This window comes from Equus caballus, chromosome 1 (assembly GCF_041296265.1).
Source record: "Equus caballus isolate H_3958 breed thoroughbred chromosome 1, TB-T2T, whole genome shotgun sequence".
In the NCBI taxonomy this organism is placed as follows: Eukaryota; Metazoa; Chordata; class Mammalia; order Perissodactyla; family Equidae; genus Equus; species Equus caballus.
This window is the reverse complement of record NC_091684.1, coordinates 89,788,494-89,814,049: the sequence shown is the minus strand read 5'-3', so window position 1 is coordinate 89,814,049 and position 25,556 is coordinate 89,788,494. Positions and strand designations below refer to the sequence as shown.

Genomic DNA, 25,556 nt, shown 5'->3' with positions numbered 1-25,556 from the left:
TGCCATGTCCACGCCCAGGATCTGAACCAGCGATACCCTGGACTGCTGAGGTGGAGCACATGAACTTAACCACTCAGCAATGGGGTTGGCCCCTAAACAACACATTCTTAAACAACCAATAGATCAAAGAATAAATCACAAAGAAAATTAGAAAATACTCAGAGACAAATGAAAAGAAAAACACAACATATCAAACCTTATAGGATGCAGTAAAAGCACTGCTTTTACTGGGGAAAATTATAGCTATAAACGCTTCCATTAAAAAAGAAGAAAGGTCTCAAATCGACAACCTAACTTTATAACTTAAGGAAAAGAAAATGAACAAAGTAAACCTGAAGCTAACAGAAGGAAGATAATACAGATTAGAGCAGAGATAGGAAAACAATACAGAAAATCAACAAAAACCAGCTCTTTCTTCGAAAAGATCAACAAAATTGACAAATCTTTAGCTAGATGGACTAAGAAAAAAAAAGAGAAGACTCAAATTACTAAACTCAGAAATGAAAATGAGAAAATTACTTCCAATTCTACAGAAATATAAAGGATTATAAGAGAGTACTATGAACAATTGTATAACCTGGATGAAATGGACAAACTCCTTGAAACACAAAACCTAACAAGACTAAATCATGAAAAAATAGAAAATCTGAATAGGCCAATAACAAGTAAGGAGATTGAATTAGTAATCAATAATCTCCCAATAAAGAACAGCCCTGGATCTGATGGCTTCACTAGTGAATTTTACCAAACATTTACAGAGGATCTAACACCAATTCTTCTCAAACTTTCCTAAAATATCAAAGAGGAGGAAAGACTTCCTAACTCATTCTATGAGGCCAGCATTACCCTTATAACAACGTCAAAGGCACTACAAGATAAGAAAGTTAAAAACCACTATCTCTTAGGAACATTGATGAAAAATTTCTCAACAAGATACTAGCAAACTAAATTCAGCAGCATATTAAAAGGGTTGTACACCATGACCAAGTGAGTTTTTTCCTGGAATGCAAGGACGGTTCAATATACAAAGATCACTCAATATAATACACCACATTAACAGAATGAAGGGGGGAAATCGCCTGATAATCTTAACTGATTTTAAAAAAGGCATTTGACAAAATTCAACACCTTTTCATTATAAAAACACTCAACAAACTAGGAATAGAAGGAAACTACCTCAACATAATAAAGCCCGTATATTAAAAACCCACAGTAAACATCATACTCAATGGTGAAAGACTGAAAGCTTTTACTAAAAAATCAGGAAAAGGCAAGGATGCCTGCTTTTGCCACTTCCATTGATTGTAGTACTGCAAGTTCTAGAAAGAGCAATTAGGCAAGAAAAAGAAATAAAATGTATCCAAACTGGAAAGGAAGAAATAAAATTATCTTTGTTCACAGATGATATGATCTTATATGTAGAAAACCCCAAAGATTCCACAAAAAACTGTTAGAATTAATAAATGAATTCAGCAAAGTAGCAGGATACAAAGTCAACACAGAAAAATTAGTTGCATTTCTATATGCTAACAATGAATAATCTGAAAAGGGAATTACAAAAACAATTCCATTTACAATAGCATCAAAAAGAATAAAGTACTTAGGAATTAACTTAACCAAGGAAGTGAAAGACTTGTACAATGAAATCTACAAAATATTGCTAAAAGAAATAAAAGAAGACATAAATAAATATTCCAATGGAATATTCCATGTTCATGAATTAGAAAACTTAATATTGTTAAGATGTCAATACTACCCAAAGCAACCTACAGATTCAATGCAATCCCTATCAAAATCCTGATGATGTTTTTTGCATAACTAGAAAAACCCACCCTAAAATTCTTATGGAATCTTAAGGGACTTCAAACAGCCAAAACAATCTTTAAAAAGAACAAAGCTGGAGGACTCATACTTCTTGATTTCAAAACTTACTATAGAGCTGTAGTAATCAAAACAGTGTGGCATAAAGACAGACAGAAAGACCAATGGAATAGAATTCAAAGCCAAGAAGTAAACCCTTGTATATAGTCAAGTGATTTTTGACAAGTCTGCCAAGGCCATCAATGAGGAAAGAACAGACTTTTCAAGAAATGGTGCTGGGAAAAGTAAATATCCACATGCAAAAGAATGAAATTGGACCCTTACCTAACACCATATACAAAAATTAACTCAAAATGGATTAAAACACTAAATCTAAGACCTACAACTATAAAACTCTTAGAAGAAAACACAGGACAAAAGCTTCAAGACATTGAATTTGGCAATAATTTCCTATATATGATACCAAAGGCACAAGCAACAAAAGAAAAAATAGACAAATTTGATTTAATGAAAATCGTAAAATTTTGTGCATCAAAAGACCTTATCAACAGAGTGAAAAGGCGACCCACAGAATGTGAGAAAATATTGACCCATCATATATCTGATAAAGCATTACTATCCAGCATATATAGAGAACTCCTAAAACTCAACAACAAAAAACAAACAACCCATTCAAAAATGGATGAAGGACTTGGATAGACATTTCTTTAAAGAAGACACACAAATGGCTAACATAAAAAGATACTCAACATCATTAATCATTAGAGAAATGCAAATCAAAACTACAATGAGATACCACCTTACATCCATTAGGAGGGCTACCGTTAAAAAAAGAAAGCGACAGAAAATAACAAGTGTTGGCCAGGATATGGAGAAATTAGAACTCTTGTACACTATTGACAGGAAGGTGAAATGGTACAACTACTGTGGAAAACAGTATGGCAGTTCCTCCAAAAATTAAACATAGCATTACCATATGATCCAGCAATTCCACTTCTGGTTATACGCCCACAAGAACTGAAAGCAAGTCTGGAAGAGATATCTGCACATCCATATTCATAGCAGTATTATTCACAATAGCTAAAACATGGAAGCAACCCAAGTGTCCGTTGATGGATCAATAGATAAGCAAAACGTAGTATATACATAGAATAAAATATTACTCAGTCTTAAAAAGGAGGGAAATTCTGACGTGTGCTACAACATGGCTGAGCCTTGAGGACATAATGTTAAAGGAAATAAGCCAGGCATAAATCAGACAAATACTGTATGATTCCACTTATATGTGGTACTTACAGTAGTCAAAACTGTAGAGACAGGAAGTAGAATTGTGGTTACTAGGGGCTGGAGGGAGGGGGAGACAGAGAGTTACTGTTTAACAGATAGAGAGTTCCAGTTTTACAAGATGAAAAGAATTCCGGAGAAGGATAGTGGTGATAGTTGCCACAATATTATGAATATATTTAATACCATTGAACTGTACACTTAAAATGATTAAGATGGTAAATTCTATGTTACGCATATTTTATCACAATATAAAAATTGAAGAAAACGTCTGCTGAACCATTGGGCTATCAGATAAGGCCCTGAATGACAAAGAGAGGAGATACAATAATTTGAATAATATTTAAATATTACTTTACTTTTTTGTGCCGGACACCTGACTAAACACTTTATATGCTTCAATGAAGAGAGCCAGGGTATCCTTTATTATGGGGTTAAAAAATTCATCCTGCAATTTCCTTTTCCATGTGACAGCCTGGATATTTTAATCAGTCAACTTTTTCTATGTAACAACCACTCCAAAATTCAGCTGTTTAAACAACAACCATTTATTAGCTCATGATATTAAAAGAGAAAATAGTCACGGTCCAAGAACAAGGGTGTGTTCCTCCGCAAATTTCACACTGAAGGTGAGTTTTATCAGTCTAAAATGCAAAGAGCATCTTAAAATAACATCCAAAGCATTCATGCCTAAATAACCCAGCATATGAAAAAGAACAACAGAGAGAATTCGTACAATATCATTTTACTAAAAAGAACTTGGTCTCAATTACAATGGAAAGCTGAAATGCTCTTAAAATAAAACATGGATAATGGTAACTGGATCAAGATCTCTGTTCTTATTATTTCTCCCCTCTTTCAACATTCACATCCACTCTTAAAACCCCAGGGTCTCAATCACACATTTTGAAAACCTACTTCAATTGCAAGGCCACTTGGCAAAGGGGGTGGCTCCACTGGGCTCAGGCTGCAGCCATCCTGCTTGGCAAGACTCCCAGACTCCATGTCTAATCTCTGGGCCCCAGAGGTGGGAGTTCCCAGGTATCAGAGAGGCATTTCACTGATAAGAGCAAGAGTGTTTACCTGCAACCCAACTGCCAAACTCTGAACATTTAGGTCAGCTTGATGAGAAAATAATTGCCTGTCAAAACACTTAATTGCATTTGAGAAACCTTCTGTCCATCTTTCTTTGTGACAGGTATTCTCAGATTTCTTTTCCTAGATCCAGAACTCTCAGCTGATGCTGGCTTCAGTCTGTGAGCGATGGACAAGCTGTCAGGACACATTAGATTTTGCCTGGTGCCTGGGGAGCCTCCTAGGTTTGAGGAAAGTTGGCAATGGAAAAAGGAACATCAGAGTGAGGAGTAGTGTGAGGAGTAGAGTGTGAAGTTGTGGGGTGAGTGAAATTTTATTTATTCACATATCACGCTCACAAAAAGGGCATTTCAGGTGGTCTCCAAAAATATATGCATAACAGAATTTTAAAAAATAAATCAGAGTGAAGGGAAAATAGGGGCAAAAAGAATTAATGAAACACTAATGGGGCACAGAGTTTCTTTTTAGGCAAGTCAATCAGGAAAACATGACCAATTATATGAGTCCCAGTGTTCATGAGACAAAATTTGATCAGTTCCTTGGGAGAAGAGCATTTCTTCCCACCATAAGGCTTTGAAGAATATTTCTCCTGGGAGCTCTTACAGAGAGGATACCCTGTAATCTTGTAAACAGCTTCCTCACCGGCCTCCTGATTTAAATACTGGGGTGACCAGTGTTATAGGGCTAGAAGTCAGGAACCTCTGAGCTCTGGTATCACATACATGGGCCTCCTCAGCCCAATTTCCTGATAGAACCCAAACAGACAGACAAGGCTCAGTGGGTTTGAATATGCTGGCCTATTTCAAAGAGCATAGAAAGATCATCAGCAAGAGCTCTGCTTGCCTGTGGACCCCTGAGGGGTTTTTGCAAAGGTACTGTGAGATAAAAGAAAATATATACATTGGCCTCTGTCCCCAGTTCCTAGCATGGAGCTCTTTGTAAATTCTTGAGTGATAAGAGCACCAGTAGCATCCTTTGTTCTAATGAGGTGACTCTGGGTGGGCTCCTGGATGAGGGCTGGTCACCAGAAAGACCAAGCCATGATTAGAAGCTTGGAATTTTCAGCCCTACCCCTATCCTCCAGGGAGGGGAGAGGGGCTGGAAATGGAGTTAATAATTGGTCGTCCCTATGTGAGGAAGACTCCATAAATCCCAGGACTAGAGGGTTTAGGGAGCTTCCAGGTTGGCAAACACATCCACAGTGGGAGGGTGACATACCTCAACTCTGCGGGGACAGAAGATCCTGTGCTTGGGACCCTCCCAGGCCTCGCCGTATGTATCTCTTCATCTAGCTGTTCATCTGTATCCTTTACCATATCCTTTAATAAATTGGTACATATAAGTAAGTGCTTCCCTGAGTTCTATAAACTGCTCTCTCAAATTAACCGAACTCAAGGAGGGGGTCATTGGAACCTCTAATCTATAGCTGGCTGTTCAGAAGCACACGTCATAACCTGGGAGTGGGGGAGTCTTGTGGGACTGAGCCCTTAACCTGTGGAAACTGATGCCATCTCCAGACAGACAGTGTCAGAATTTAGTTGAATTGTAGGACTCCCAGGTGGTGTCACAGAGAATTGTTTGGTGTGGGGAAAAACCCTTCCACATCTGGTGTCAGAGTGTTGTGAGTGTGGTGGCAGTGTGAAAGTAAAGAAGACACACAGGAAAGAGAAATACAACAGGGAGAAGTCTAGATTTTACCAGCACAGGTACCAAGAGTTCTTTCAAGGTAACCAAAAGCTAGGTTCCTCTACTTAGAGAAGAGACATTTATCTGAAGGCCACACACAAGTGTATGCCACGGGATTAGCAGAGGGACAAGGGAGACTGCCCAACCTAAGCCCAACTGGGATTGGGGGCATGTGCCTTCTCTGGGGCACAATGACAGGGAGATGTATGCCTAACCAATCCTGAGAAGGTTCTGGACTCTTTCTTTGAGGAAGCTGAAGTCACAGGACTACCTGGGGAACAGGGATGGAAGTGATGAGGTTGTTGCAGGAGGCTCCTGAGCCCTTGGATAAGCCAAGATTCCTAGTTCTTAAGAAGGAAAAGAACAAGCTGGTCCAGCACAGGTGCTGATGTTCAACACACCTGGACCTCAGCATTACCACTGATGGGCTGTGTGGCGTGGAGCAAGAGACAGTCTCTCAAACCCTGGACTCCTTCTGTGAAAACAAGTTATGTATTTGCTACTAATTGGCTGCTGCCAACAGAACACTCAATTTCCCCAGGCCTAAAGAGAAAGCTGTTATTCATCTCACACAGCTAGAAGTCCCGGGGTGTGTGGTCCAGGGCTGGTAGGATGCCTCAGCAGCAGCATCAAGGACTCAGAGAAGAAATTTCAGCTTATATTGCATTAGTCAGAAGTAGGTCACATGGTCATCCCTAGCTGCAAGGAAGTATGAGAAGATTGCTCTGTTTGCTGCCCCCTGAAAATTAGAGAAAGACGGGAGAAGAGTAGCACGGTAGCCAGTTCACATCACCTGTCCCAAGCCAGCAACAATACTCTTGTCAAAGCTTTGGCTTTAAGCATTTAGCCCACTCTCCTGAAACATGGAAAGTACACAATAAATGTTCCTATGACTCATGCCACAGGACAGAGCCCCCCAAAACAGGATCTTGGCTAGCTGGACCCAAGGAATTTGTCATCCAAATGTCTCAGATTTTCCAGGCCAGTCACAAGTAAACTATTGGTTGTCTCAACCTGCATTAGATAATGAATCCTAACTTGGGGTTCAGAAAATATGATCAATCGCCATGCTATGAGTTGGTGACAGGAGTTAAAGTAAAAGTTAATTGATATGGTTTTCAGGAAATCAACATACAAGCCCAGGAAATGGAAGAAATATATCCATGAGGTATTTCTATATAGAAATGCAGAAACATAACAACTGTGCTCTGAAAAAACAGAGACTAAATCTCTTCGAAAAATCTAGGCTTTAAGGAAAGAGTAAGGTGTCTTTTCTTCGCCCAGTGAAAATTACAGAGGGGAGAAAGGAGTTTCTTATGGAATTGAGTACAAATATACCAGAGCCGGGATTCAGAGCTCCTTCTCCACCGAAGGAGACTGAACAGAAGCCCTCAGGGCACATATATTGAGAGGCCCCTTAGAATGAAGCCCCTAAGGGGACAGAGTGGTGACCACAATTAGTCCTGGGAGCCAGGATGATCTTGCCACAACTCCCTCCCTGAGATCTGCCTTTCCTGGAAGAAGCTCAATCCCCCCATCTGGTGGTTGGGAAGCGAGAAGGAAACACCAATAGGGAAAGCTGCTATCATCCACCTGCAAATGGCATGAGCTGCCAGCTCAGCTGCGGCCCTCTGCAGCGCCTCACGTGAGCTTCTAATGAGAAAAGACGGGCTGCTGAGTACGACACTGAGGGGTGGTGTCTGGGCCTCTCTATAAAGGAGGTGCAGTCTCTGTGAAACTTGGAAACTTGATCTACTTCCTTGCTGGTGCAACAGTGTCCTTTTCAGTTCTGTATGGAATTCCAGGTCTGCCCTGCTAATTCTCGAAAGCTAAGGGGCCCTCTCTATATAACGCACACACACCAATTAGAGAACAAAATCCCAAGGTGCGGAGGGACATTTCACTATTGAGTCAACCAAGCGTCATAGAGCCCAAAGCTTCAGCAAAGTGAGAGAGCCCTTTCCAGGTGCTCCATGACCTGGAAGCTGCTCTCTGTCTGTCAAAAGCCAGAGCAGCCCAGGTTACCATCCCAGCTGTGAAAACTATGCAGAGAGAGAGAGAAGACAGGAAACCATTTCCTGCTAATAGGCAACTGCAGCCTTCACCGTAAAGAGAATGCACCGCGGGAGACAAGCAGATCTTCTTAAAGGCCAGATTGCATCTACTACCTGCTGCTAATTTAGGAATAGAAATCACCAGCGTCTGCCCTTTCTTGGGTCCTCTAAGCCAGCCCATTTCTTTCAGGCATTACAACCCGCATGCCTCTAACACCAAGGTGGCAGCTGGAAAGTGTTACTTTAAAAATGCCACGGCTCCCACTCCCCTCTCTTTTGAAAATGTGGAAATAACATTTCAGCGCCCAGATGATGACAGACACAAAATGGCTGGAGAGAAGCTGCAGCAGCCCGAGAGCAGATAGAGAGGCCTCTGGGAAGTTCTTGGAACCACTTAGCAGACCCCTGCGAGAGCCCATGGCACGGTGGCTGCCATCAAGATGAGGAAAGAGAAATCCACTCCATTGTATTTATTTCTGCCATCATGTGCATTCTAAGGAAGGCATTCGAAAATGTAGGTTTTATTATTATTTAGGTGTGGCAAGTCCAACAGGTCAGGAGACGACTGCCATGGAAGAGCTAGTTTGTTACTCACAGTTCCCAAGAGGAGGGGGGCACGACACACCACAGGGGGCCACACGGGGAAGCACCAGGGCCAGTCAGGAGGAGGTGGAAACACAGGCAAGAGCCTTTATTGTGGTTTCTGTGGGAAGGAAGGAGAGAGGCAAGGTCAGAAGGCTCAGGATTGGCTAGTTTGAGTAATTTCAGGGCTCCGGGGCATAGGGACTGTCTGTGGTTGTCTGGTACCTGCCCTGGGTGATTAGAGCAGGGGGATAGTGGCCCCAAGTGAGAGCCCCATAGAGGAGGAGGCTGGGATGTAGGCTCTGGATTGGTCCATTGGCAGATGGAAGGCATGCTCCCAGTTGAGTTGTTTACTACCTTTGGGCATTGGCTAGCTCTGAGAGGGGCAGTCCCTCCAGGGTAGCAAGGCCCCAGATGTCAAAGCATCACATATAGAAACTAGGAAATGTGATTATTTTGCAAAAAATTGCAAAAATTTTTTCTTGAGCACCTATGCTTGTGAGACCCCATAATATCTCAAATCCCTACTCAAATCGTGCCTCCTCCACGGGGCCTGTTGGAATCTTTCTCCCCCGCTACACTTTTCTTTCCCCTGAAGTCGGCAATACCACTTGTTTGTGGTCATTTACACATGTCTCCATCTCCCCCACTACGCCGTGAGCCTCTGGGAAACAAGGACGTGTCAGTCACCTCTGCATCTCCTCCTGACATCTACCCCAGGCCTGGCACAAAAGTGGCCCCCATGGGTGCTTGTAGAATTCATGGAAATGCAGCGCTGGGGGGCATGAGGTGAGTGGACGCACATTGCCTGTATTTGACAGGGTTTTCCCGCTGTGGTAAATCCTCAAGTTACTATCCCACCATTCTTACTAGGGCGGTGATGGAGAGGTCAGATGCTGCTGCTCCACTTCCTGTTGTTTCCCCTCGATGCCCTGCACTCCTAGGGGCAGGCAATTTCACCAGATAATTTCGGGGCCAGGATTTCTTGTTCTTTGTTAATGTCGAGTTATTTGCATTTCAGGAACCTGCATGTAAATGGATGAAAACCACAACTTAATTTGGAATAAACCTGGGTGGAAGCAGCATACTCTTTAAAAAGTTAGGGGAGGGTGGAGTAGGAAAGAAGAATCAATCTGTGGAAAATTCAGTCCCAAATTGGGTTTTCTTTTTTTCTGATACTTTAATTTGCTCCTTCCACGCTTTTTTTATTTGACTTTAAAAAAGCAAATTTAAACGGTGCCAGTAGTGCCTACAGTTAACTATTTCCTTTCCCCTTAATGGTGGCAGCTGCATGTAGCTATATTATTAGCAAATTAGATGATTTCTAATAATTCAAGTCAGTCCGTTTTCCAACAGCTATTTTCTTATCTCCATATTTTTTCTTTGCAGCTCTTCTAAAAAGTCTTTGCCCCTAATCAAGCAAATCAACTTGCATTTTCTCCCTTTCTTGCTCTCTCCACGTTACTGAAAATCAAATGGTTAAGCTTCAGGTCTCATTAAAGAGTAAAAGGATATATTATCAAGGATAGCCTCTTCTAAAACTGTGATTTTCAAACTGTTTCATGTTTTCTGGATGGCAGCCAGCAGTGTAAGCAGGTACAAAGCAGCAAGAATTGTGTCTCTACAGTCTATGTTTTTAAATGGTGCTTTTTAAGTCTCTAAGTCTGTCGCCATGGCTTCAGTGTAGGGAGCAGTTGTGGCTTTATTTCTTTAGGACATGAAGTGAACCCTCGCATCCTCCATCCTACCAGCCAGGAGCAAAGTGGGGAGAAGCCGCCTAAGCCGATTTTCTTTCTCTCTCTTCTTTTCTCCTCGGAGGCAAAGAGCCCTCCAAGCTCAATGGGGGCTACTGTGACTGTCCCTGTAGCCCAGGGGACGTGGGCAGATGTCGGCTGAGCAGTAAAGTGCAGCAAAGAGCATCAGTGACAGCTACGCTATCAGGAGGCATTTAATTGTGTTACATAAAAAGCAAATGATGGCACCGTCTGTGGGGACCTGCCTATGGCTTGGGCACTGGGCCAGAAGTGCGTGGCACATGACACTCAGTAAATAGTTGCTAAATTAAGTTGTTGAATTGAATTGATTCTTCTTCTAAATAGGGTTTAAAATATTACTCCCATTGCAATGGCACAGGAGAGAAAGAAATGGAGATTGGCCACATCACCTATAATCCCATTAACTCATTAAAGAGCAGCCTTTTGCAAAGTACATTAGTGAGAAGCAAACTTTCTGGAAATCATCAACTGGTAAACACTCAGCTCATAAAGACTTTGTCTTCAGTAAAGAGAGAAGCAAAGAAAGAGCCCTGGAGGAGGCACCGAAGCGACCACTGCACTCCCGGGCCAGCACCTTCCCCTTCTTCACTCTGCTCTTGTCTTGTTCCTTGTTTCCCTGAGAAATGGAAGTATCAGGAGAGAACTTTCACACATCTTGCCCACGAAATCCCCCACTTGGCCTGCTTCGTCCCCCTTCTGTACACGCTGGGGGCCATATCTGAGCCCTCCGCCTCAAGGACAGCATCCTTCAATCGTCCCCCCTTTCATGTTGTTCATCTCTCCCACTATCTTATAAACTTGCTGTAACAGCTCTCATCTCAACAACAACAGTAAGGACAGAACAAGGATTACAACGAAACTCTCGATCCCACGTCCGCTTCCCACTGCAGCATCTTCCCTTTGCTTCCCTTTCCGGCTCCATTCCTGAAGAGTTAGTTACAACGCCTGCCTGTTCCACTTCCTCTCCTCTCATTGTCTCATAAACCTGCTCTAACCAGGCCTTCGTCCCTCCTATTCCTCTGACTCCGCTCTCGTTCTTATAACTGGTGACTTGTGCATTGCTGAATCCATCTGTCAGCGTCTCAGTCTCTGATGACTCCTGCCTTCTAGAAAGACTTTGTTCCCTAAGCCTCTAGGACACCCTCTCTTGGGGTCCCCTACACCTTCTCAGCCTCAGTGTCATTTGCCAGTTTCTCCCCTTTTTCCCAGCTTCTGAGCACTGGTTTCACAGGAATCCATTGTTCTTTGTCCTTTGTTAAAGAGTCCTCTATTCTTTCTGTGCTTACTCCCTGTCCCGCAGCTTTAAAGGCATGCAGAGGAGGAAGACTTCCACATTTATGTCTCCCTCTGATCTGTCTTCTGAATACCACACTCACGCACTTAATATCTCCCCTGAGGTTCTATAAACCTCTCAAATTTGACACGTTCAAAGCCAAACTCTTGATTTTTATCCATAAACATGTTCTCTCTGACTTAGTCCTTTCCCATTTCAGTTATGGCATATTCATTCTTCAAGCTGCTCAGGTAAAAAATTCTTGAGTCTCCATGTCCCACACTCCACTTTTCCAATCATCAGCAAAGCCTGTTCACTCTGCTTCAAAACATACCCAGAATCTGATCACTCCCACTCCCTGTGCCCTCATTTCTGCCATGGATTATTGTGGTAGCCTTCTAACCAGTCGCCCTGATTCTATCCTTGCACCTACCCCACGCCCTGAGAGTGGCACTCGTTCTCAGTCAACACTGGCGGGAGAGCTGAGGCACCATATAGCTGGATTCAACGAGACTGACATACAGGGAAATGGACGGATACTGTCCCAGCTAATTCCTGACTGTTAGACCAAAAGGAAAGCCACCACAGTGGTGATGTTTCTGGTAACAAATGGCTCAATTTCCAGTTCCTTGCTTCTCTCTCATTTTCAAGTCTCTGAACTGGCAAAGAGAAATTATAGAAAAATGTATCCTTTCCTTCTTCCCTTTATCTGGGCTAAAGAGTTTGAACATGGATCTATACATGCATGGACAAGGACTTAAGCATGGATCTTCCTGTCAGGGGCATCAAACAGAAAGCCCACCAGACATGCTGAAGGATAATACAGTTAAAGCCATGAGATACATTTCCAGGAGTTAGGACACAGGTTTTAAAAAATGCTACTGTAGGGGAGGAAGATTCCTCTACCTTCACTAGGTCCTTCTGGCTGGGCTACAAATTAAATGGACATGAGATAGAATAATAGGAGAAAATAAAACAAAGGTTTATAACATGCATACAAGGGAGAAACTCAATAAACTGAGCAATTCACCAAAATGACTGAGGTCGCCCACTTAATTACCACCTTCAGCTAAAGACAAAGGGGGGGTCCTGGGGGTAGCAGTTTGGGCCTACAGAGGGAGGAAGGAAATTTACGTGGAAATGGAAATGCAAATAGGCCAACTATAGACAATGTGACCTGAGAGGCACATTTTACATTACATTACAGTTAGCTTATGGTATTAGCTTCTTCCTGGAACAGGCCCTTCTATTTTAAATTCTTTTAGGCAGCTGCAGTGGAGGTCAAAGTTTCTTTCAGAGTCTTTTGTTCTTGAAAATAATCAAGCCAAAGAGACAAATTTTAGGGTAGCCAAATCTGACCCCCCAGAGTCCCACCTTTGAAACTTTAAGAAGTTTCATAGTCCAGAAGCTGAATTGGTAAATTGTTCCATCTCACTGAACACATTTCTTAGTCCTGATAGATAATACAACAGTCCAGTTAAATTCATTTTAGAAGGTGGTGATGCAGGTGGGCTCCCAAAGTTAGACCTATATTGTGAAAGCACACAATCAGGTATTTAAGAGGAAGCATTTCTAAGAAAACAAAAAGAAAGACAAGGTTAATGGTTAAAGCAAATTATAAACCAGTTTCTGAGCCCGAGGGGACAGCCAGTCAAGAAGATTTTCAGATGTCACGGTTGAAGCATCTTATGTAGCTTGAAATGTCTCTGATGATGTCATCAAGTGTTCAGGTATCCTTCTGAGTGGCTTACACAGCAACAGGCATGCTATTTTGGTGATCTCTCAAGTTTACATCAAGTTGTCCAGCTTCAGTTTGCAGGGCTTTAGAAACAAGTGTGGTTTCAGTTCTCAATGATTTCAAATAAGAATGATGGAAAAAATTGAAAACAGTAGCTTGGAGATTTTTGCCAGATATTTTAGGAGACTAGAAGAATTCAGGACCTCCTCTGTTTTATAAGTAGAAAACAAAAACCTCAAAGACAATTAACAGAACTAGAATCTAATATTCTCAAATGTGTATTATAGTTTTTTACTGAAACATAATTTTTCTCTCTAAAATCACCCTCATTTTTACCAAATATAGCCAAATTAAGACTAACTGGTTTGTAAAGTAAGTCTAGTTTCAATAAATTTGGTCCAATTGTTTACATAAGTACCCCAAAATAGCAATAGGTCATACTGGCTCCTTTAAATCTGCTTTGCTGGAACTTTTTCTAAAGAATCTCCAATTGACCTTTAAAGGCCTCTTGAGGCCAGGAAAGCCAAGCCAAGCACTTTTTCATGCAATACTTATAGTCTTGGGTGAATCTCTCTCTTCTTTTAAGGTTCCCCAAAACATTTCAAGGTTCCAGGTACCTGCCAGAGAAATGACCTTTTTTACTCACCCAGTAAGGTTGCTTGGAACCCTATAAACAAGATACCAGGCAAATATTTCCAAGTGGGTCTATTTCATAAAGTCCAATCTTTGTTTCTCAAAAGCTGTCTGGTTATATCTGAGTCTATGCATGTTTCTCAAATATGCTATTCCAGTCAAAGCTTTGGTAACATAACAAATGTTTCCTATTGTGTCCTGTTATAAAGAGATCAGATTCTTACTGAACTTATGCAAATAACTATATTGTAATAAAATAGGAATATTTACTCACTAAGAGTTTTTAAATTCTAGAGGGATTGGGTAGGGAGAAAAAGATAAATGTTTCAATTGTGCTTACAAAAAGCATAATTTACCAAATTTCTATAAGTCATAGCCTGAGAGAAAAGAGAAAAAGATTGCCTTAAATCTGAAAAAAAAAAACATTTTTAAAACTCAGCAATATTTCAAACAAAAAGTCATAAAAATTAAAATCATCCTCATCAGTTCATTCAGCCCCATGCAATAAATGCATTTTTTTTAAGGATTTTAGTTTTCCTTTCTCTCCCCAAAGCCCCACAGTACATAGTTGTGTATTTTTAGTTGTGGGTCCTTCTAGTTGTGGCACGTGGGATGCCACCTCAGCACGGCCTGATGAGCAGTGCCACATCCGCACCCAGGATCTGAACCAGCAAAACCCCAGGCCACCAAAGCAGAGCGTGCGAACTCAACCACTCGGCCACAGGGCTGGACCCCCCATGCAATCAACTCTTGATCCTGGTCTTCTGTTAACAGTTTTATGAAGTCATCAATTTCTCTGTTAGAGTTCTGTGATTTCTTACCCAGTTCAGTTTTGTTATCTGAGAGTCTATCAGAAACCTATATTCTAGAGTAAATGTCAGAGTCTTTTCCGAGAATCTCTCTGAAGGTGAAACATATTTGTAAAAACATCAGAGTAAAACAATAACTGTCTGTAAATGACGAAAGATGTAAAAATGAAAATAGACCAAAAAAACTTGCCTATTTCTGAACATACAACACTAAGATAATAACTAGAATTAAGATTGATAACCAGAAGAGATCAGAATTTTAGGAATGTTGTATAATTTTTAAAATATTTATTATATCAATAATATTTACTCACATAATATCATAGGTCCCTATAAAACAATGCTTAGCTATCCATTTAATCATGGTAACAATTAAAGATTTTCAGGTGAGTGCAGAGAATTAAATAGCTGTGAGTAAAACTCTAGAACCCATGATTAAAGACCTGATAAAAACAATACAAGAAGTTAATTTTGATAAAACATAAAATCCCTACCCTTCTGGTAGACTACTCAAAGAAAAAACCTTTCATAATCTCTTCATTCAGAGAAGGCTAAAAGTTTAAGAAAATTATCCTTTTAAGAGAGGGAAAAACCAAATTCTAATTTTGTACCAGTTTACTTTTGATATTAAAATTTATTCACTTAATTAAATTTATTTCAATCTTAGCCAACTTGACCACACATAAAACTCTTTTTTCAGAATTCCTCTTTTACAAACCTTCTATAATTTTCCTTCTTTCTTTTTTTTTTTATTTAAAAAATTGGCACCTGAGCTAACAACCATTGCCAATCTTTTTTTTTTTTTTCCTGCGTTATCTCCCCAAGTCCTTCCTGGTACATAGTTGTATATCTTAGTTGCAGGTCCTTCTAGTTGTGGCATGTGGGACACCACCCCAACATGGCCAGATGAGTGGTGCCATGTCCACGCCCAGGATCCAAACCGGCGAAACCCTGGGCTGCGGCACGAACTTAACCACTCGGCCAGGGGGCCGGCCCCTATAATTTTCTTTTTACATTCAGAATTTGTCCCATGCCTTCTTTTCTTTCTTTCCTCCTAGTGCTTTAGGACAAATTTATCTTTCTTAACAAAACAAACAAATATCTCTATTCTTTATACCTTCTTTACTGAAAACATACATTTTACTTTCCTTGAATACAAAGATGTTTTCCTTATTAATTTTTAGTAGCTTTAATCACATTAGAATTTTTAACCCTTAGAAACCTCAATTTTTAGTGACAACTAAGTAAGCAAGCAATCATGAACTATCTTTTACATTAGCATTCTCTGGCTTGGAAAATTTATAAACATTTTTCATAATTTTTAGAAGCATGTTACTTTATAGTAGAAGCTTTTAATAAAAGACAAGACAAGTTTACCAATAGACCCAAAACACCTTTTAGTTTTTCTGTAATAAGAAGCCAAAATGAGATAAACATGTATTTAGTAAATAATGTATACTATTTTATCTTATTTGAAAATGATCTAAATACCCAATGAATTTTTATCATTTAAGTTAACCTACCAAAACACCAAAGTTTCAAGTTACCAAAGAGATTTTGGAAGTTATTTTAAATACACATGCCATAAACTCTAATTAGTGCTAAAAGTTTATCTATAAACTCTTATCTCACTTAATCTAAATCTTTTGTTCCCAACAATTATGTTTAGATTAGCCACAAAAACTTTATGAGACATTGGACAAAATTAGTTATCACTCTAAGCTATTTTTGCTGACAAATTTTTAAGAGGGATAAGAGGAGCTTATTTCACTAGTAAACCTAGACTGCGTGTCTGCATCATATCCAATGCTTACAACTCTGAGGACATGTCTATTTTAATCAAAAAACAAATTTAAACAAGCTTTCGTTCACCACAGATTATTTCATATCATATTAACTTGAAAGACCTTTGGGTTAGTTTCTATTATATTTAGAAATAATTTATGTAAGCGCTTACTTTAAATCAATTAAGCAGAGCTCTTAATTTTGGCCACACCATCCAGAGGTAAAATATCACACATATATAACATACTCATGAACACATATGAACACACAGGTAGACACAGACAGAGACTTCGTAGCTTCCATTAAGTTTTTGTTATGAATCAGGTGCAATATAAAACTCACTAGTTTAAGAGAGACATTTACATTTCAAAGAATGGCTCTTAGCTCCTAGAGAAGATAAAGAGCAGAAAATCTACATCATAAAGGCACAGAGAATGCAGTCAAGTTTTCTTCAAGATGGAGTTTCTGGGGCATATTTGCCTAATCAGTTTCTAATGTCCCAATCTTTCGTCTCAATGAATATCTAGGAGGATTTTGAGAGGAACAGGGGATGCTTTGGGATTGGCAAGAGAACTTTGAACTGCTTTCTAGAGCCATACCTCTGGCCTGCAGAGATTTGCAAGACAAAGACAGTTTCTACCAGTTCCCCAGAGAACTAGATTACAGCCTGAATGACAAAAAGAGGTTGACCCACCCTTCCAACTACATTTTTCCCATTGCTTTTTTATATCAGGGAAATTTTTAACTTAAGAGGTGAATCAAAAGATTTTTATGTTCTAAAAGTTCAGGAAAATGTAATGTACCTTTAAAAAGTATGCACAAAGTGCCTAATAACAAAGGCCTTCTTTCAAAGTGTACAATTTAACCCTAGACCAATTTACCTTGAGGGGAGGAGAGCTTTTATAATCCTTTTTATTAGCACCTGAGATTAGCCTTTAGTTTTTGTTTTGCTTTGTTTTTGTGTGAGGAAGATTGGCCCTGAGCTAACATCTGTTGCCAATCTTCCTCTTTTTGCTTGAGGAAGATTGTCGCTGAGCTATCTCCCATGCCAATCTTCCTCTACTTTATGTGGGATGCCACCACAACATGGGTTGACAAGCAGTGCTAGGTCTGTGCCCAGGATCCAAGTCTGCAAACCTCAGGCTGCCAAAGCAGAGTGCATGAACCTAACCACTACACCACCGATTAGCCTCTAGTTTTTATCTCATACTGTGTGGGATCAGGCAACCCTATTGACTTCCTTTTTGTAAATTTAATTAACATTGTCTGAAGGGCAGATTTATATGCTGTCTTACAATCAGCCATGGGAAACATTCCCCAGTGAGACACAATGTTCATCCCCACAAAACAATCTGTAATACAATCAGGCAAAAAGACATACAATCACTTCACATAAAGTCCTTAAGTACATCAATTTTTCTACAAAGTTTCATTTGAATCCCATCAACTCTTACACTTCTAATCATAGCCCTCATTAGGGCTTTATCAATAGGTCTTGGTCTTATAATTTTGGATAGGGAAAGCATTCCTAGTGAGACATTTCAAAACATACTCAGCCAAAGTTTATACAACCTCTTTATATAAAATTAGCTCAAACATTCTGTCCTCTATAATCTTATCAACATTATACTTTTACATTGTCTCAATTTACTTATAACCTGAATCAAGCTCTTAATGCTAGTCATTATTATTTTTTTATTTCCTTTTTTAATTTGGCCTTTCCATAGGTACCAATAAAACAATTATGATGAGAGCTCTCAAAAGATTTTTGTTTTTCCAATTTAGAAGTTTTTCCAATTTAAATGATCCATTGTCTGGCACACTGACTAGTAGGATCTTAACAGCAACTCATACCAATAGGCCTAACCATGGACACAAGAGGCATCCCCAAAAGAGATCCAGAAAGTTCACTTCCAAAAACAGTCAAAGAAAGCAATGGCTATCATTGCACAACAAGCAAAGAAGCTTGAGACGATAAAGCCCCTTGTGAAAGCAATTGGCAACCCTTATGACAAACTCCCCAAAGAGCTGACACAGCCGGACAAAGAGAGTGTGTCCCGGAACCCCATTCTACTCAACTGGCCACCAAGATGCATGCTAGTACATGCATCTGCCAGATAGCAGAGACCAGAAAGTTCACAAAGCCAAGCTCTCAGGCCATAGAACAAGACAAAAGAAAAAACATCATCACATATGCACATTAACAGCATTAGCTAAGCCTTGGGGCTCTTGGAGGCAAATTAGTACCTAGGCAGCACAGGGTTGGGGACTGTGTGTGGTTTTACAGAGCACCTCATTGTTGCACAGATACTTTCTGGAAGTTGGCAGGAGATCTGTGTCATCTACCCGGTTCTGTGACCAACTCACTAGAGACTTTTTGAGGTGGTGAGCACCCTGATAGCTCCTAACTGCTCAACCCATGCCCACCAAATCTGTAGCTTTTTTGGCTTCCAAGAGGACCCTAGCAACAGCTTCTACCTCATGCATACATTCCCAGACAACAAGCTTATAGATGCCTACTTCTTGCCTCACGATTTTTCCTTTTCAGGACAAATGACCAAAAAAGAGACAGAGACAAGGGAAAATAGTCACTATCTCTGGGAGGAAAAGGATAAATTAACCAATGAGTGCTCAAACCAAATCCTAGAGTTGCTGAGTCCAAGAAGCTAGCTTCACCAATATTTTCTCCTGCTAATCTAAATTTAGAAAAGGAAAAAAACTCACCACTCTCACTTCCATCGGACCCTGCAGGCAGAGATCTGGGAGACTGGCATGGTAAGATCTCTTACCTCCAGCTGGCTCTTGTCAGGGTTCCATGATCTCTCAGCTGCAGCAGTCCAGGAGCGAGTAGTGTCCAGCCAGTGAAATTTTATCCCATCCAAGTTGCCAAACTGTGAGGGAGGAAGACAGTTCCTCTGCCCTCTCTAGGTTCTTCTGGCTGGGCTAAAAATTAAATTGACATGAGACAGAATAATAGGAGAAAATCAAACAAAACTTTATAATGTGTATACAAGGGAGAAACTCAGAAAAACTGAGCAAGTCTCCAAAATGGCCAAAGTTGCCAGCTTAAATACCCCCTTCAGCTAAAGACAAAGGAGGGTGTTAGGGGTAGTGGTTTGGGGCTTCAAGGGGGAGGAAGGCAATTTACATGGAGATGGACATGCAAATGGGCCAACTATAGACAATGGGACCTGAGCAACCCATTTTACATTATATTCTAGTTATCTTAAGGTATTAACTCCTTCTTGGAACAGGCCCTTCTATTTTAAATTCTTTTAGGCGGTTGTGGTGGAGGTCAAAGTTTCTTTGAGAGTCTTTTGTTCTTAAAAATAATCAAGCCAAAGAGACAGAATTTGGGGTGACCAATTCTGATCCCCCACACTACTTATGAGAAATATAAGAAAAATTTGGAAATTTTCAAAGTCAGGTTCTCAAAATAATTGAAGAGAACTTTATAAACCTAGTGAAGACAACTTTCTGAGATCATGAAACAGTGAATGGAGATGACAAACGATCGCTAAAAGGAGAACCCCAGTGAAGGCAGTGCGAAATAGGTGCAGTGTATGGAATATGAGCCAAGTGACTCTAAACCAAGAATGAGGAACAGCACAAGAACACATACACGCAAGAAGGAAAAAATAACACAGAACTGAGGAGTAAAACATAAGCAAATATAGAGAAATCTCAGAAGAGAGGAGAGTAAATGTAAGAAAAGAGAGAATAATTGGAAGAAAGCTTTCCAAACAAAGGAAAGACTTCGACAGCAGTTCAAAAGGCTTGCTGAGTTCCAGAGAAAAACGAAAAAGACTAATATTTAGTCGCAGCTTGGGGGAGAACTTGAATTTCAAGCATAAAGTAAAAAATGTTTCTATATCCAGGCAGGAATACCTGAGGAAATCTGGAGAATAAGAAGCTATCTGCACAGGAATGAACAGACTTCTCTTCTGCTTTCCGTTCCAGAGCAATGGAGCTACAATGGAACGCTCTATCCAGCTGAAGTGTCACTGATGTGTGAAGTTAACAGGAAGACATCTCAAATTATGCAAGGATCCAGAAAGTACATTACCTTGGACTCTCCCTAAAACCATCATCTCATTCTACACATCAGCCCGTTGATCACTGAATTAAAATAAACCTTGAAAAAAGAGAATTGTGTTAAGCTAGTGAAAGAGAACTAGTGAAATAGGGTTAGTTCAGCCCAACCAATTCTTTTGATTACGATATAATATGATACGAACGTTAACATAATCATTGAAAGAGATGCTACAACAGTAACAAAGTTTTAAATAATTTTGATTGTATTATATTCCTCGATTATATTCAGAAGAAACAGAACAAATTAAAAGGGCAGGGAATGTGGCTGAGCCCAGCAAAAGACTACCCACGTCCAGGCATGGTGTATGTCCATGTGGTGTGTGTGACGTTTGTAGTAAAGTGTTGCAGTGATCCCATTCCTGGGTACATGGCGAGGGTAGCAGTTACCAGTTCTCAGATAAAAGAGCTTAGGAAAAGAAGATACCTCAAAAAATAAAAACTGCAGAGGAGATGGATGATGCTGTTTTATTCCAGTTGTTGATAATAGGGAAAAAGTAGTTTGTGACCTACTTCTTGAGTGTCACCACTAGCAGAAGAAAAATAGGATGGATAGTTTCTAAATTTGTAGCTATAATAGCAGAAAAAAATTCAGTCATTTTCCAGGAACCTTTTGTTGACTTCAGAATAACTGAATTTAGGAACTCTTCTGAGTATTGTTAAAATGGCCACTTGAGCCATGAGGTCATTTTGTGACTATAACTGTCATGATTTCAACACCTAGTAAGGATAAAACCCGGTGAGCAGCATCTTTTTCTTTTATAATTGTAGCAAGAGTACAACCACTTTCTAGTGCATGCATAAATTAGATTGCTCTTCTAATTTTGCTTTGTTTTTAAGCCCCTGTGACAAAATCCTAGCAGACCATGTCCTCTGAATGGACACACCACAATAAAGCCAAGTTATGATTGCTAAAAAAAAAAAAAAGAAAAGAAAATTGCAACGTAAATCTTGCTCTAATGAGATTTATTTCTATCAGAGTCAGTTACAGATTATTGGATCCAGAATTTAAAAAGTACATGGGTTTGTTTCTGGTCCTCTGGGGCAGGCATTTCCCAACTCTCTGGAAGTTGCAACATCCTGTTGTTCATTTAATTCTCTAGCTTCCTCTCCAATCCCCTCCACCCAAATTAAACATGCTTTATTTATTTAAAATTTAATGGATGTGAATTTAAATTTTTATTGTTCTGAAAAGTTTTAGACTCTTACGGTATCCTTTTACATAATGGAAGCTATTACCAGACGCTGAGGATCACGGCTTTCTGGCAATATTCAAAGGAAGGAATGGGACGCAGAGCCAGGAGGGGAACAAATAAATCAACAGAGAAGGAACGTGACATAGAGTCAAGAAGGGGAAACACCAACGGAGAATTTAATTAATAAAAGACAATGGATCCCCTGCACGTTCTCCCTCAGAACACGAAGTGAGGGTGGGGTCATATTCATGTTATTGCCAAGGGGACTAAGTTTACTCAATTCCTTAATTTGAAAAGAAATATTTTTGAGCACTTCCTACCTTATGGGCAATGTGCTAGGCATTGCAGAAAAAAATAAAGATGAATAAAATAATGTTTATTCCCTTGAGGAACTTCCACCCTATCATGGAAAAGAAAGGGTAAACTGAGTCAGGGAACAATTAATAAGTATGTTCCTTAAGACAGGACCAGAAAACAGACCCCAGTCTCACCTTCAGATTCCAGCAAAATAGGGCTCCCTTTCTTGTTCTCAATACCACTAGGTGACAGGAAGAACAGCTGCTCTGTTAATTAACCTTGTTGTACCAAACAGCTTGGGAATTGCTCATGAAATAGAATCCCTGAAGGAATGAAAAAGAATACCCAAGAGAGCCCTTTTGATGTATCTACATTTATCTAGTCAAGAACTTGTTACAAAGATGTCGGTAGTGAGGGTACAGCTCGTGTAGGTAAAGAAGGAGTGTGTATTTGGGAAGGTGAAAGAAAACGGGATGATGAATTCTCACCATCTCATAGCTCATAGATTTATATTGTATCCTTGTGTCTGAAGATGAGACTGACAGGTCGGAAGGGGATTCAAAGAGAAGTTTAGAGCTAGGTTTCAAGGCTGCCCCTAGATTTCATTTGCCAAAGGTGCACTCAGCAAATGTCTGCCCAATAGCTGGGGGCCAACAATGTTGCATGGCTGGATGGCTGCCCAGATGGATGAACATGAGGAGCGTCTGCTAGTTAGTTCAGACGCAAGTTAGTGAGTAGCTCGAGCACCTTCCCAGGAAGAATCCTATAGCCAGAGTCCTCCAGTTCCTACTGCTGTCAGGGCATACCGCTGGACAAGGTAAAGGACGCCCTCAAAGAAAAGACCCTAACCCAACGCTGTCATGTGGACTCCTACCTCTGTCTTAGGCTACTTCATCCTTGTAGGTTCACCTTCTGGTAGAAAAGACCACTTCTGTCCTTCATGTGGATTCAAGCTTCCACCAGGCAGTGGACAGAGCCATTCAACAGAGCCCTTTCAGGCTTCCTCCTATCTCATCAGGCTGTGTCTCTGCCTGTGTCCGCTACTCTTTCTTGCTACAGCTACTCCTTTAAGACTATAGCAAAGTAAACGTCCCCAGCAATCGCTCCACACTAACCCTTTTGTGTATTCTCTTCCTTAGGCAAATGCCATCCACAATTATAATGTAGTGCTTATAGCTGTTAGTATTCAGTTTTCAGATTCTTATTGGTTATAACTGCTCCTAGCTTATAATGTCAAATAGTTCTACAAGAAAACCAGCAGTCTCCTGCTATGCTCCTCTTCTCTCCCAATTTTCACTTCCCCCATGCAAGAATTTTAACTCTTTTGCTGTTTTTTATACTGTCATTTCTTGATACTTTTAATAGCTTAGAGACTGTTACCTTTTACTAGTTAAAAAAAATAAAGATTTCACTTTCTTACTTCCTACACCACTCACATATTTTTCCCTTCCACACTCATATTCCCTAACATCGAATTTTGTTACATAATAACTTTTGGATTTAGTGTTTACATTATGACTCTGTAAATATTTGCAGCTTAGCTATTTATCAAGCTCTGATTACATTGTCTTTCTTGAACAAAGTATGTTTCCCTGGAGTAAATGTCTCTGCTGGAGGTATACATCTGTCTCAATACTGTAAAAGAGGTAATCAATTAGTTTCATTCTTTTTTGTGGAGCCCTTCCTCCTGGACCCCCCACCATCCCACCCAATATGCAGAGGTTGCTCTCCGGGTATGTTTTACAACAATCATCTCTTCATCTCTCTTCGGCATCTCCTGGGGGTCGCTTCACTTCTCTCTTGTTGGATTCCTCTTTTATGGAGCCAATATCCTTCTCCTTCTAGATTTATTTCTTTGTTTTCAAAGAGCACATACAATAGTTCTTAAGAAAGTGTGCATGGAAGAGTTTTTGTTTTGCTTTGTCCTTGTCTTTGTTTTGTGAGATCCTACATGTCTGAAAACATCATTACTCCTGCAGCTGGACTGGGAGGGCCAGTGCCACTGGGAAGACTTTCCACCCACACCAGTCTGACTCGAAGTTGTAGGAAAATGAGCCAAACTCAGAGGAGACTTTTTCAAACGAGAGGAGCCCTCAGAGGTGCAGAACTTAAGGAAGAGGCCCCATGGCACATGCTACGGCCCTGCTGGTAGAACAGAAGGTACAAGGGGAGATCGCCCAGATGAAAACAGGTGGTATGGACGACATGAGGAGACTGAAGGACAGAGGCACAGAAAAGATCAGTAGAGAGGAAGACCCCACCTGAGGACATCATTTTGTGCAGAAACCAACTGACGGCACAAGGCTGCACACATGATGAAGAGTGTTAAGATGAAGGTGAAGAGGAAAGGGATCATAGAACACAGGAGCAGAAAATCAACTCCAAGAATGCAGATCATATGCCTATGAACTTGTAGAAAACCTCCATGCTTCCTCAGCAAAGAAGACTGTAGAATATCTTCCAAGTGGATGCTGAGCAGCATCCCCATTGTAGGCCTCCACATGATGCTAAAATAAGAAATATTTTCATGGAGGATGCTAAGGCTCAGCTGCTGGCAGAGCAGCAGAACAGAAGAAAGACAGTGAGACATTCTGTGGGTCTACTATTGTGGCTGTGAGTTATGGGCAGCAAACCAATCTTATCACCAGGTTTTCAATGCCCCTAGACGGAGAACAAAGGATCCCTCCAACCACAAGAGTCCTGTGAAGGACAAGGCCACTGATGTCCATCACTATGAGAAGTTTGAGAAAAATAACAGGTATTACTGAGGGTGGCTGAAGGGGAGAAGGGCAGGATGGTATGTAAACAGCACCTTCCCCCCCAACCCGTGATGAGAAAAGGCTTCCTAGAAAGAGGCCTGCTGGTTTGCGGGCAGCTCCAAAGACAGACTCTACCAGTCCTGGTGCTTACTTGCTGGATTTCTCAAGCACCGAATTTGTAACCTTCTGAAACAAAACAATATGCAGTTTTCCTATTTGGGAGCAAACTCTATTCTTATGAGCATTATTAAATCTTTCTTGTTTAAAAAAAGTCTTTATTTCCTATACTTAATTGATGGTTTTGCTGGGTATAGAATTCTATACTGATTTGAACTCCTGGTTTATTCAGCTGTATCTTCTTCTATACTCAGGGCTCTTGCTTGTCCTTCACTGCGGTCCAACCCACAGTAGACATTAAGAAACACAAGTAGGGGCCGGCCCAGTGATGCAGCGGTTAAGTTCACACGCTCTGCTTCTCAGTGGCCCGGGGTTCGCCAGTTTGGATCCCAGGTGTGGACGTGGCACCGCTTGGCACGCCATGCTGTGGTAGGCATCCCACATATAAAGTAGAGGAAGATGAGCACAGATGTTAGCTCAGGGCCAGTCTTCCTCAGCAAAAAGAGGAGGATTGGCAGTGGTTAGCTCAGGGCTAATCTTCCTCAAAAAAAAAAAAGAAA

General features: G+C 40.5%; 1 long non-coding RNA gene and 1 pseudogene across 1 annotated transcript; one reads left to right on the top strand and one right to left on the bottom strand.

Annotated features, from left to right (window-relative positions):
- Positions 1–3,629: 3,629 nt before the first annotated feature.
- On the bottom strand, positions 3,630–9,547 carry LOC138923759 (uncharacterized). Its single transcript, XR_011437845.1, has 2 exons — positions 9,393–9,547; positions 3,630–8,643 (listed from the first exon to the last, which is right to left on the bottom strand). It is a non-coding gene; the product is annotated as an uncharacterized lncRNA (long non-coding RNA).
- Positions 9,548–22,776: 13,229 nt separating this feature from the next.
- On the top strand, positions 22,777–24,888 carry LOC100060014 (splicing factor C9orf78 pseudogene; annotated as a pseudogene).
- Positions 24,889–25,556: the final 668 nt, after the last annotated feature.